This window comes from Empidonax traillii, unplaced genomic scaffold (assembly GCF_003031625.1).
Source record: "Empidonax traillii isolate 1590-97213 ecotype Southwest subspecies unplaced genomic scaffold, ASM303162v1 scaffold605:size788243, whole genome shotgun sequence".
Taxonomy (NCBI): Eukaryota; Metazoa; Chordata; class Aves; order Passeriformes; family Tyrannidae; genus Empidonax; species Empidonax traillii.
In genome coordinates, this window is record NW_020955798.1 from 666,672 (window position 1) to 679,443 (window position 12,772).

Below are 12,772 nucleotides of genomic sequence, written 5' to 3' on the forward strand. Positions count from 1 at the left end.
GAAGGTAACCAGTGACTATCAATGTATACCTAGGGGAGAGTGCAAGAACAGAGCAAGCCCAGCCATGAACCATTTTTCATGGAGGGACCTTTCTGAACCTGCTGTGATTTGGCTGCTCTCCATGGATTTCTCTCCTGTAAATTCATTCATTCTCCTCTCAAAATGACATCAACTGCCTGCTGTAAGATGGCAAAGGGCTGAACAGTTGTGTTTGTGTGAAGCATCACCCCTATACAGTCAGGCAAAGCAGTTGGCTGTTACCTTCATTTAATGGCCTCTGCTTTCTCTGCTGGAAGCCAGGGCCATCAGCCCCTGCTCACTCTCTCCATGCTGTTCAAGATTTGAGGAACCTCTGTCACATCTCCCCTCAGGTGCCTCTTGCCAGGCTGCATGTACCTAACTGGAAAACCCTTTCAAACCATGGATCATCGTTGCTAGCCTGCTCTAAAGCTTTTCCAGTTCTACTGTTTTCTTTTTGAAAAGGTGAGACCAGAATTCCACCAGTATTCAAAGCACAGGTCCAGCACACATTTACAGACCAATGTAAAATCTGTTTTCCTCTCCACTGCTCTCTTAACAAGCCCTGACATTTGACACACTCTTTTGGCCACACTGAGCATGGCGTTGACATTTTCCGAGCTGTGCTTGTCCCTGGGCTCTCAACCTGGGGAAAGTGATGGCCAAAATCCTTCCGTGATGATGGGCAAGAAATAAATGACCAACTGCAACGGCACAGTTGTGCTGTTCAGGAAAAGAAATAAACCTCTTGGAATAACAGTAGTGGATGTTAAATCCCGAGATGCTACAAAATTCCCTCTCAGGCAGCTTGACCTAAATTCCTATGGGCGATGAGGAAGCCACATATTTGGAGCATTTGAAAGAAAACTAGACAAATACCCATAAATTATGGTATGGGGGACATTCCTACTCTCTTTTGGAAGATGGATTAGGCAGATGACCTACTAAGTTCTTTTTTTTTCTTCTTTCACTAATTCCTACGATGTCATGAGTGCGTGTGCTTTACCCTTTCTTAAATCATAATCTGTTTGATCCAGCACCAGTCAAAGGTTTTGAAAAGCCCATTAAACCGCAAGAGGAAATCTCGAGCGGTTTGCTAATATCAACAGAAATCCAGATGGAATTACAATCATCTTTTATGTATATTCGAGGACATATTATGTAATACTAGCCATGGATTTAGTTTAATGCACCTCACCTTCCAATAAGCTGCTGGCGACACTTAATAGCGATTTGAAATCTAGAAAAAACCTCTTTTGCCCTTGACAAAACCATTTTAAAGCCCAGAGTCTGCGGTCTAGGGGCTTGGGATATTCGGAGTCTGGTGGGAAAACGGGGACACGGGAGAGGGAGGATGGAAAAGACGGGGAAGGAGCGGGGCGGGGGGGGGGGGGGGGGGGGGGGGGGGGGGGGGGGGGGGGGGGGGGGGGGGGGGGGAATTATAAAGATGAGAAAGAGGTGCTGGGGGGGGTGTGAATAAAGAAAAACAAGAAGTCAGAAACGTGGTCAATCCGAGATTGACGCAGAGAAGACAAGGTTAAAACTTCGAGCAAGCGGGAAGCAAAACATCTGTAAAATTTATGAACAAGGATGACGCTGCCTGCTGCAGCATCCTCCCGGGCCTCGGGGCTGTTCCCGGTGCGGCTACCCGGGACCCTCAGCGATCCTTATCCCGCGCATCCCTCTCCAGTGCGGGAGAGGAGGGGGAGAAGCGCCGGCGGGAGAGGGCGGGGCCAGCGGCGGTGGGCATGGTCCAGGTCGGCCAAGCCCCGCTCCCGTTGCTCGCCCCGCCCCGCCCGGCCCCTCCCGGCGCGGGGGGAGCGGGACGCGGTACCGGGCAGGGCAGGGCGGCGCGTCCCCGGCGCCGGCGGCCGCGCTTGACAGAGGCGGGCGGCGGCTGCGGCCCCCATGGAGCCCAGCTAGGGGCTGCCGCACCCTCCAGCGCAGGTAGGTGCCGCGGAACGGCGGCGTGCCGACAGCGCAGGGCGGGCGCAGCGGTGACAGGTTGGCCGGGGCGGCGGCGCTTTGCGGGAATCACACTCCCCGCCATCCAGCCCTTCTTCCCACCGGCGGCCGGGCGCTGCGGTACCGCGGGCGGGGCGGCGGCCCCGCGGTCCCCGCTCCGGCCCGTGACTATTGTTTCTGGTGGCGCCGAGCGGGCGCAGCGAGATCCCGGTGGCGGCGGCTTTGTGCGGGTTGTCCCGGCAGTGGGGCTGCGGCCGTGGGGGGGGCGCGGAGGGACCGCGGCGGGGACAGCGACGGGGCGAGACCGTGACCGCACGGGCAGAGACACCCACCCCACCCCCGCCCTTCCTCGTCGTCGTCCTCCTCCTCCTTCTCCACCTCCTGCCTGCGCAACTTCTCCAAAAATCACGCCCGTGGGTGCGCGGGGAGGAGCGGCGCGTGCCGCGGCCGGGCATCGCCCCCCGCGGCTCTTGGCTCCTGCCCCACGGGGAGTAAAACACGCACGGCAGGTCACGGCGGCTTTGAGCGCCCGGGTCCCCGCTCGGGGAGAAGGAGATTAGAAACATGTAGGGTGGGTTACAAGATGGGATGACCTGGGGTCCCTCGCGCAGCCAGTGACAAGCGAGGAGCAGGAGGAGAATTTACCCTTCCGAAGTTGGGGCAGAAATTCCTCCCGCTGTCGCTCGGCTTCCCGGCGAAGTCTGGTAGGAGGATGGACTGTCACCTGCGTCCCCCTTAATGGGTTTTTTTGGATGAGGCTTGTCGCGGGGCGTGGGGCATCTGCGCCGGCGTCGCAGCGCTCCGGGCGTGCGTGGCGGTGGGTGCCTGTGTGAAGTGTCGTGCTCCAGAAGTTCTGCATCCCTCCGGGGAGATGGTGCAAGCTCACTGGGCGGGAGTTGCAGGCAGTTATTCTCCTTCTCTCATTCCCCTCACTTCTCCGTCTTTTTTAAGAGATTGGTTTGGCTTTGGTTTAGTTGCTGTTGTTGATGGTAGTTTATATTCTCCACCAGGAGTATTTTTAAAAAAATAATGCTTAAAATGCATAATTGAGGGTATATATATTGTCTAATGGGGATGTATTGTTAAAGAGAAAAGAGTATCTGGTTGCCCATTAATTCTTCAGGTATTTTCCGTTTAAACTTGATGAGGAAATGTTCTTCTTTTTCCTAAGTAACCTTTCATGTCGTTTATCAGTAGCAAATCGGCTTAGTGTTCCTCACAAATATGCTACTGATTACTAGTGTTATGCCTGAAACACTCCATAGGACAGAAATCAGCACACCTCCATGTTTTTAATATGGAAATTTGGAAAAGCTTTCCCTTCCATTTCATGACTCTGTGAGTGGCCCCTGGTTAATCAGATGTAACTACAGTAACTAGTGCAGGAGGCTGCTGATAGCTATTGCAATTTCCTATGCCGCTCTGCTAGAGCAACCCGATCAATTAATGCATCCTCACTATTTTGTCCTTAGTATCTCTTATGAATTTTGTAGCATTTCTGTGAGAAGCTGCACTAGGGACATGCTGAAGTCTCTTTCACCTTCAGAGATGATTGAAGCCAAATTTGAAGAGGGAATAAAAAAACTGCTTGAGTTAACTGGAGAGTGACGCTGAATTTCCGTGTATACATTAAATTCTGGAGGTGATCCAGTAGCCAGAGCTATCCAGGTCAGACTGGAAATCACCTCAGTGACGGGCTTTGCAGGGTCTTCATTGCTTCCTACAAACAAACAAAAAAAAACAACAAACAAACAAACAAAAAAGGTGATAAGCTTTTGCAACACATGTGGATTGCATTGCAAGCATGGGCTGGGGGACAGAGAATGAAATGTGCAATAAGCAGGTCATTCTGAACACCCTACAACTTCAGGAAGCTGGAGCTCACTGTGCAGAGCCTGCAGCAGTATGAATTACAGGGAAAAAATGTACTTACATGTAACAAAGGGGGCTGGCTCATCTCCTGCGTTAGGAACTCATTTTTTGAAAAAAAATCTGGCTCCCGTTTTTGCCTCTAACACAAACTGCCAATGTAGCTGTGGGCAAATCATTTCATGTTTCCCTCTCTCCCCTCTTCTCATCTCTACCTGACCCACTAAGGGCTCACCTATAATGGGCTGTCAGTTCAGACCCCAACTCAGGCCCTTTACCTTCCTCCAGCTGCCTCGCACTATCTGAAGCCTGACATAGGTGGTACCTCCCTGTTCCAAGGAGATACAGTTTGACATTCAAATGCTGCTGCTGGAGCCAATCATATAGACGTAGCAGCCTCGGAGCGACTCATCAATCTCTAATCCTATCCCTCTTCTAATCCAGTCATTCTCTGCTGCTAATCAAATCGGCCAGCCTCATTGGAGCTGTGTTTGGCTGCGTGCTCGCCCTCATGTCAGCCTAGCCTACGTCAAGACAGAGAAGCAGTGGCAGTGGAGATGGGTTGAGCACCACCAGCTCTTCAGGACAGAGACCGTCTGTCACTTGAGGTTGTAAAATCCATGGCACGAGAGGCCTGGTGTGATTTAGAAATACAAATTGTAGCTAGAGGGTAAATTGCAACAGCATCACAAAAAAAAAAAAAAAAAAAAAAAAAAAAAAAAAAAAAAAAAAAAAAAAAAAAAAAAAAAAAAAAAAAAAAAAAAAAAAAAAAAAAAAAAAAAAAAAAAAAAAAGGCCAGAAAATGGCACCTCGGGCGTTCCTGCGCAGCCAGCTGCGTGCATGTCGGGAGGGAACGGAGGTGGAAGGGTGCAGCTCCCTTGGTGTAACAACGGCATTCTTATTTTAGCATGGAAGACAGCCAGAGATAAGGAGTGGTTGCCATCCGGCTGGTTGGAGGATTAGGAAAAAAAAAAAAAAAAAAAAAAAAAAAAAAAAAAAAAAAAAAAAAAAAAAAAAAAAAAAAAAAAGAAAAAGAAAAGCTGTGTGGAAAAATATTTTGATGTAGGTACTAAAGGAAAAAAAAAAAAGGCAGATAACTTTGCAAGTGATAGACTAGCTACCTAAAGCTGGCAAAGCAACATCTCTCCCATAAAATCCAGAATGATGCTAATTAAGCCCAGACCCTTTTAAATGACACAGGGCTTTATTTATTTCAGATGTTTCTAGGTCCTAAAGATGGGGCCAAATGTGAAGAGTTTGATGTGGCAGATAGTTTAACCCCAATTACTTCTACATAAATCACGTGGTTGTTACAAGAGCTGAGTACAGCTGATGTGTGCCCCAGAGCTACTGATTAAAAAAAAAAAAATTCTTTAGAAAAGATGGCAGAGCAGGTGAGGATTTGTGGGAGAAGAGTGGCCATCCTCTCCACATGCAGGAGAATGGGGATGTGGGAGCTGTTGTGGTGCAATGTGTCCACTGGTCTGTATGCACAGGCAGCTGAAATGGTGGCCTTGTAGACCAGGCAGCCAGAGAAAGGGACATAAAATGGGAGCTGACAAATATTCTTTTTATGAAACTGGGATGAATTAATGATTTATAGGGGTACTTGCTTTCATTTTATTTTATTTTATTTTGAGAGGAAGGAGACGGTGATGTGTGGTGCTAGCCACGAATGGCTTTGTTTTGCTACCAGGCTGTGCTGGGTCATGCCTCCAGAAACAGCATCTACGGAATAACAATACAGTAAAACGGTTTTCAGCATTGCTTGAGCGTCATAGACTGTCGTCAGGAAGAAAAAGGTTTCCTTCTCTTATGTTCAAAGCCCTAGGCCAAAGTCCTTCCAGCAGACTCTAGATTTCAAAAAGGAGGTGGCTGTGAGATGTCCACAATGAGAGGTCCTAGGCTGCAGGGATCATTGATACGTTGTCTCAGTTCTTCTTGTGAATTTCCTTTCCTGGGTTTGCAATATTGCCTATCCCTCCCAGGGCACTGAGCTACTCTGTAAATAGGCCACTCTGTGGAAGAGCTGCTCTGCCAGGCGATTTAATGTTGCTTGTTGGTTCTGGCTTTCCGTTTTGCTCCATCCCCCACCCCCATTTTTATCCATGATGTCCTTTAATGTGCAGAGCTGTAACATGGGTGAGGTGAATTTACAGGGTTGTATCTGCAGGATTTTACCAGTCCTGTGGATGGCTGGATGTCCTAGGGGACCCCTGTGGCAGCTACCACTTTACACTCAAGTACTGGCTCTGAGTGTGAGTGACTGGATTCCTCGGACTGTGACCTGTTTTTAGTTCCCTTTTGTATTTCCTAGCTCATAGAATCATAGACTAGTTGGATTAGAGGGGACTTTTAAAGGTCATCTAATCCAACCCTCCTGCAGTGAGCAGGGACATCTTCAACTCGATCAGGTTGCTCAGAGTCCTGTCCAGCCTGACCTTTATTGTTTCCAGGGATAGGGCATTTGCCACCTCTCTGGGCAACTTGTTCCAGTGTCTCACCACACGCATGTTAAAAAATGTCTTCCTTATGTCTAATCTAAATTGACCCTCCTTTAGTTTAAAACCATTGCCCCTTGTCCCGATGCAGCAGGCTCTGCTAGAACATCTGTCCCTGTAGTCTGTCCCTGTCTTTTGTGTAGGTGCCCTTTAGGTACTGGAAGGCTGCTGTAAGGTCCTCCTCGAGCCTTCTCTTCTCCATGCTGAACAGCTCCAGCTCTCTCTGCTTGTCCTCATAGGAGAGGTGCTCCAGCCCTTGGATCATCTTTGTGGTCTGCTTTGGACCTACTCCAACAGGTCCATGTCTTTCCTGTGCTGAGGACCCTAGAGCTGGATGCAGTACTCCAGGTGGGGTCTCACAAGAGCGGAGGGTGCCCTCAATCCCACTGACTGTGTCATTGATGAAGACAATAAAGAGCACTGGTTCCAGTGTGGACCCCCGTGGGACACCACTCATCACTGATCTCAATCTGGGCATGTAGTTGTTTGGAAATGCTTCTTTGAGACATCAGATACAGGGCTAAATGTTCTTAAGAATTGACCAAAGACCCTAGAGTAAGTCTCCTGTTGCCTTCAGCCTTTTCAGAAAAATATTGTCCTTCAGCTTAGTAGCTTCCAGGTCCCTGTATTGCTTGCGCTCCCCTTGCAGTGGCGAGAGAGCAGCAACTGCAGCAGAAGGAAGGCAACTGCTGTTGACTTGAAGGACAAGCTGGGTGTAGGTTTGGGTTCCCCCTTGCCTCGCCCATAGCAGGCACAGAGATCTTAGAACAAGCCCCAGTACTGACTGTGTCCACATCTTCTTATAAATCATAATCATCTTGTTATCTTTGGATCAGTGATTGCAGGTGAGCTCTGACTGGCAAGGGAGGTGAAGGAAGTTTGCTGTGACACCTCACTAAGCTTCAGTGGGGCAGGTGCCTCCCCGAACATGCTAAATGCAGCTCCAAATTCAGTTGGTCAGGCTGATTTTGAAGACCAGTCTCTCTTCAAATGTCTTCATGTGTCTCAGCTTTTTAATTATTTCTGTGCTTTTCCTGTGGCATGGAAGCAAAGAGGTGGAAGAAGTGCAGTGTCCACCAGGAGGGTCAAGAGGGCAATAGATTTTTGCCTGCCCAGGCAGCCAGTGTGCTCCTCACAGCAAAGCCAGATTATTTGGAGGAGTGCAGGTCTTGCATTCCAGCAAAAAATAATTTGTTAATGGCCAGAGAATAATCACTTTACTCCGAAAAGCCTCTCCAGCTGCATTGCACCAACTGTTCTTTTTCAGCCTTTGAATCCTTAATGACAGTAGCAGCTAATTTCTCTTTCTGTGTTTTTCTAGCTGCAATGTCCTATTTTCTCTGAGTTTATTGAGAAAATAATAGAAGTCATTATATAGCTACTTGTCACCTTTCAGAGAAGAAAACTTCTCCCTGGCTAAATGGCCAAGTTAGTTACTTGGTGACTGACTTGGACAATAGCAACTTTTTGTAGCTCATCAGCTATTCATCTGTGCTTAGTGAATAAACTAATTAGCTAGAGGAGTGTTACTGAAGTTACAGTCCATGATTATCAGAATAAACCAGTCACAAACAGTATGACAATGTACATTCTGTTGCATGTAAGCAAAAAATCCAAGAAATGTCATATCAGGAGTGACAATGTGAGAAATGTGTATTCATTGGGTTTATTTTCTTTTAAATTTGATTGTCTTTGAAAGCTTATGTGATAATATTGCACAAAACTGTCCTTCATTTAAAAAATACTAGGTGGTCCATGTATATCTGTAATAATTAGGTTAAAGAAAAGGTAGTGAAGAGAGCTGAACTAGAATGAGCAATGAGAATGGAAGACATGAAAAACTAAGTGAAATGTGAAGTATTTTTGTATTTGCGTGATACGCATCTTTCTGGTTGTTGGTGATGGATTGCTTTCCGTAGAGCTGGATCCACACAAGGCCACTGCAAAGCAAACAGGAAGGGCAACACATTGTTTTTTAGTCAGGATTTTCTTAACCAAGAAGTCAGGCATCACTGTCTGAATAATAGATGCCTTCATCTCTAGCTTTGGTGATGGGCCTGGAGATCAGAAGACAGCTCTCAGCCAGGAGGTCTGCCCTGTTCACATAGCCAAGCTTTGCTCTCCAAGCTGTGGGATGCTAAGGAGAGGCCAGAAGGAAGTAGGAACATATGTGCAGTTATTGTACTTCACCCTCCCTCCTCCTAGAAGTGTTGTATACTTCCCAGGGAAGAAAATTAGAAGGATCATTCCTTGTTTAGAATAATCTTGTCTGTGTTATTGTCTTGGGCAGCTGTCTTTGGGGTTCTCAGGGACAATTGTGTCAGGTACCAAGCCCATTGAATTCACTGTATAAGATGCCTGGCCTTGGGGGAGAGTTTTCCACATGCACCACAGGAAAGCAGTTGGATCAGAGGACTTCACCCAGAGGATCAATGGAAGCATGTGTCTGCAGCCATGGAATGTTTCCTGGTGTGACAGCAATGGGTCTGTTTGGCCTGGGATACTGTCTACTGGAGAGAGAATGTGGTATATAGATATAAATAAATATATGTACATATGTCCATAGGCAGACACACATGTGTGTGTTTGCCCAAGCAGATCCTAGAAGAAGGAGTGCCCAGAAGAGCCTTTTTGTTCTAGCGGGACGTGCTGTTCATTCATCTCTGGTCTCGAGGGAATGGATGGAGTTACCTCCTGCCATTTCATGGCTGGAAGATCCACGTATGGTTAGGGTGGATTCGCAGGGCTTCTGTGATGGAAGAAATTGTGCTCTTCAGTGCAGCTCTTCTAAGTTGTGCATACAGGATACACAAAGGGGTGTCTTTCTTTCATGGGGCTGGTGGTGCCAAGCTCAATATCTCACATCTTCCCACACCATCGTACCTAAATGTGTGTTCGTTTTGTGGAAAACTGGTTGGCCACACTCCAGTTGTGCTAGAACCAGAGTAATGTAGGTGGAAGAAAACAGTTGCAAGGAATTTACTTCCCTGCTCAGTGAGGGAATGCATCTGCCTTTGGTTTGGGTTTGACATTTAGGTCCTTAAGTGATTTTTTTTTTTTTTTTTTTTTGGATGCTTGGGTAGCAGCTGTGTTTAGCTATGAAATCATCACTTGTCTTTTAGGATATATTTTGGCTGTCACCACAGCTTTCTTGTCTTCTAAAGAGGGGTATTAAATTGATGGGGGTAGCTCTGGATGCCATCAGATGCTACAGACAAGAAAGTGGAAGCAGCATGCGGCTGTGTGCCGTGGATCCCCATGTTCTTAGTGTGTAACCCCAGAGCTGTGCAATGACCCTCCTGGAGCTGGAGGAACCTAATACAGCCTCCTACCAGAAATAGGTAAGTCAAGAGACGAGGTGGATGCCCTTGATCATGAACAGGCTACAGACATCTTAGATTCACTTTGGTTACTGGAAAGGCTGGTCAACCCTCTTATTTTGTATTTGCTTTCTGGGGGAATAGAAGAACTCTTTACTTTGAAGCATAAAGACCCAAATATTTTGGGACCTGATGAATCTGAAACCACTTTCCTAGAGAAGAGGTGCCACTGCATTTCCAAGGAGCTGAGGTTCTCAATCTAGCAGCCTTCCATTTTTAAAAAGGAAGGAGGTGTTTTTATTAGAGTTTCCTGTTTTGAATTCTTTGGTTATAGGGTATGAAGTGGTCAGAAGAGGGAGAGTTATCATTTAGGTCAGGGTTGTCTCTTTGTATTTTCTTATTTGTATACGTAATGTACATATATGAATTATTTATATATATATGTTATGTGTTTTGATTTAATAATTTTTTCCCAGTTCTGTTTAAGGCTACTACTTTAAGGAAATCTAAATATGGTTTCCTGTCAGGAATAGTTTACATATAGCTGGTCGTGCCTGGGGCAGAGGGATGGGTTTGGTGACTTCTCAAGGTCCTTTTCAGAACCTTTTCTGTGGTTCTAGACAGTTATTCAACAAAAGATTCATAGCACGTTGTGCTGGTTATGCTGAAAGGACTTTGCTATGGCATTTAACTTGGATATTTGTTTGAAAAGGAAATAATAGCTAATTGTAGCATAGTTACTGCTGCTGCATCAGACAAATGTTTTTTTAAAGAGGAAAACAACTGATGTTACATTTTTAGACCAGCATCGTGATGTGCCTGTGATTAATTTTTCCAGGAGCTTTGTGTTTTTTATATCTGCTTAAGTGTATTAACATTTTAAAAGGTCAAAGGTAAGCTTTAAAATGGATGCCAAATTAAGATGGATGGGAGGAAAATGACATTTACTTCTTGTTACTGCACATTGTTTGAATTTGACCAAAGGCAAAAGCAAAACAAAGAACAACCCTCCCCCTCCCACACACACACTCGCACACATGTGTGCATGCATGGACAGACAGACAACCATGTTCCCACTACCTGCCTTCCCTGCACACCTGGTCTGGGAAAATCTTATCTATCAAGACTGATTAATCATGATAATCATCATTATCATCCTAACAAAATCAGTAGTCTAGTGTCTTCATTTCCAGACAGCCTATGTATCCCTTTCCAACGTATATCATTTAACTAGTGTGAGTGGACTTTGTAAATAAAAGTAGCTAAAATATTTATATTAGGAAAATATGGCTAATGGGAACCATAACCACATTATCATTTCCTGCCCTTGCTGTGCTTGAGATGATGATTTCACTGGGGAAGGGACTGTACCCTCATCCCTATTCATGCAGTTCCTGGCACATGGAGTCCCTGTGAAAACAGAGAATAAAATATGGTGGGAATTATGCCTTTGCTTGCAGTGGCCAGTCCCAGCTGAAAGGAAGGCTTTAGCAGAGCTGCTCTGTGAACACACCAGTGTGCAACAACTTTGGTTTTGGACAAAGCGGCATAGCTGGAGGGAAGGACTGAATCTGTTTCATGTCCATCGTTTCCACTGTTGCCTTTAAATGATGATGGCGGGCTAGTCTGGTGATGTGCCCTGTGCCTTAGAGATCTCAGCCACTCTCTTGTTCAAGGGACCCAGCCTGTTTTTGTGGATGTTATTTCACAAAGATTAATTCCCATTGCTTCATGACATTTGCTAATCCAAGGTGGGTTTTTCTTTTTTACTTAAATAAAGGGGAACACCCCCTAACATTTCTTCAAATCCTTCTTCCTGCTGGTGGCTCGTCAGGGAGGATTCAGACTGCATCCTGCATCAGCTTTTGGCAGCCTCAGCCCCGTGCCGTACCCTGAAGCGCATCCCAGCCTCATGTGGACAGCAAGGGCTGTGTCACCCTGGGAAGAGCCGCACGGTGCCAGCTGTGGCTGAGCCGTCGGTAACCCAGAAAAGGCAGTGCTGCTGTTCCCGTGGTTCTATCTACCCGCCAGCCTCCGGCAGGCGACATTCCAACCCCGCGCTGCAGGGGAAAGCGGGAAGATTCCCCTTGGGCTCCCTGGTGTGGGAGCTGCCCAGAGCAGAGCATGGGGTGGCAGGGAAGCGAAGGGCTGGTAGCAGCTTCCTGAAACTGCAGTGCTCAACCCTGCCCCTGCACAACGGCCCAAGGTGTGTCTGAGAATGGGATAAGGGGTGGTCAAATCCTCTCCTCCCTCCCCAAGAAGCACCAAGCTCTTCTAAGCATCCTTTCTGGCTGCTGAAAATGTTTGTCTGACAAAAAAAAAAAAAAAAAAAAAAGGACAAATTGTCAATTGCTCAAATGCTTTGTTCCATCATGAAAATGTATTTTTCATTTCAAACTGAACGGATTTTTTGAAGGCTTCAGTGCCCTCTGAGTGGAACAAACTAGACAGTTTTATTTTTTCATTTTACCAAAAAAGAAAAAAAATGTTCCTAAATCACTCAACCCAAACATTTCTTTTTAATTTGTTTCCCCCAGTCTGGCCACTATAGCAAACAATTTCATTATTTGCGTAGCTCTAATTGCAGTGATTAAACAAACACAGCAAACGCCGACCCTTTGCAGAGCCTCATCACAGCCCCACAGCCAGCTTGGTCTGTATTTTGTCAGCAGCGAGGGAGATGGGAGCAGCTTTGTGCAGCCTGAAAATGAATTACCGACTTTCTGGCTTTTTTTTTTTTTCCCCTTCCAAACTGATACACTATCAGTTTAGAGAATGAATAATTTTACCCTTTCTCTTTGCTAGCAGGCTGAGAGATACCACCCTATTGTGAACCTGGTACAGTTTAAAAAGCATTTGGATTTTCAGTGTTTTGCTCACATGTTACACTTAAGTTGCAACCTCTGTTGCTGTTGTTAGAATAACGTTTAGGGTTGCTCCTCAGTTAGTAATACCCTTATTACCATAAAGGGATGAAAACCAAACATCTGCATCTGGTTTGGGTTTTTTTCCATGAAGGTGGCAGGTACCTGAATACAGGGTTAAAGAAAATTTTATCTGGCTGCAGTTCCATCAAACAGGAACAAACAATTTTTTGGA

The 12,772-nt window shown here is 46.3% G+C and overlaps 1 protein-coding gene across 2 annotated transcripts in view; it reads left to right on the top strand.

Annotated features, from left to right (window-relative positions):
- Positions 1-1,866: 1,866 nt before the first annotated feature.
- Positions 1,867-12,772, top strand: part of RAI2 (retinoic acid induced 2) — a 48,852-nt gene continuing 37,946 nt past the window's right edge. The window contains exon 1 of one of the 2 annotated variants that reach the window (XM_027898577.1): positions 1,867-1,965. The gene's annotated coding sequence lies outside the window, so the exon portion shown is untranslated. Of the gene's footprint in view, positions 1,966-2,531; positions 2,555-12,772 lie in introns of those variants that run through there. The other variant, XM_027898579.1, reaches the window with a different exon arrangement.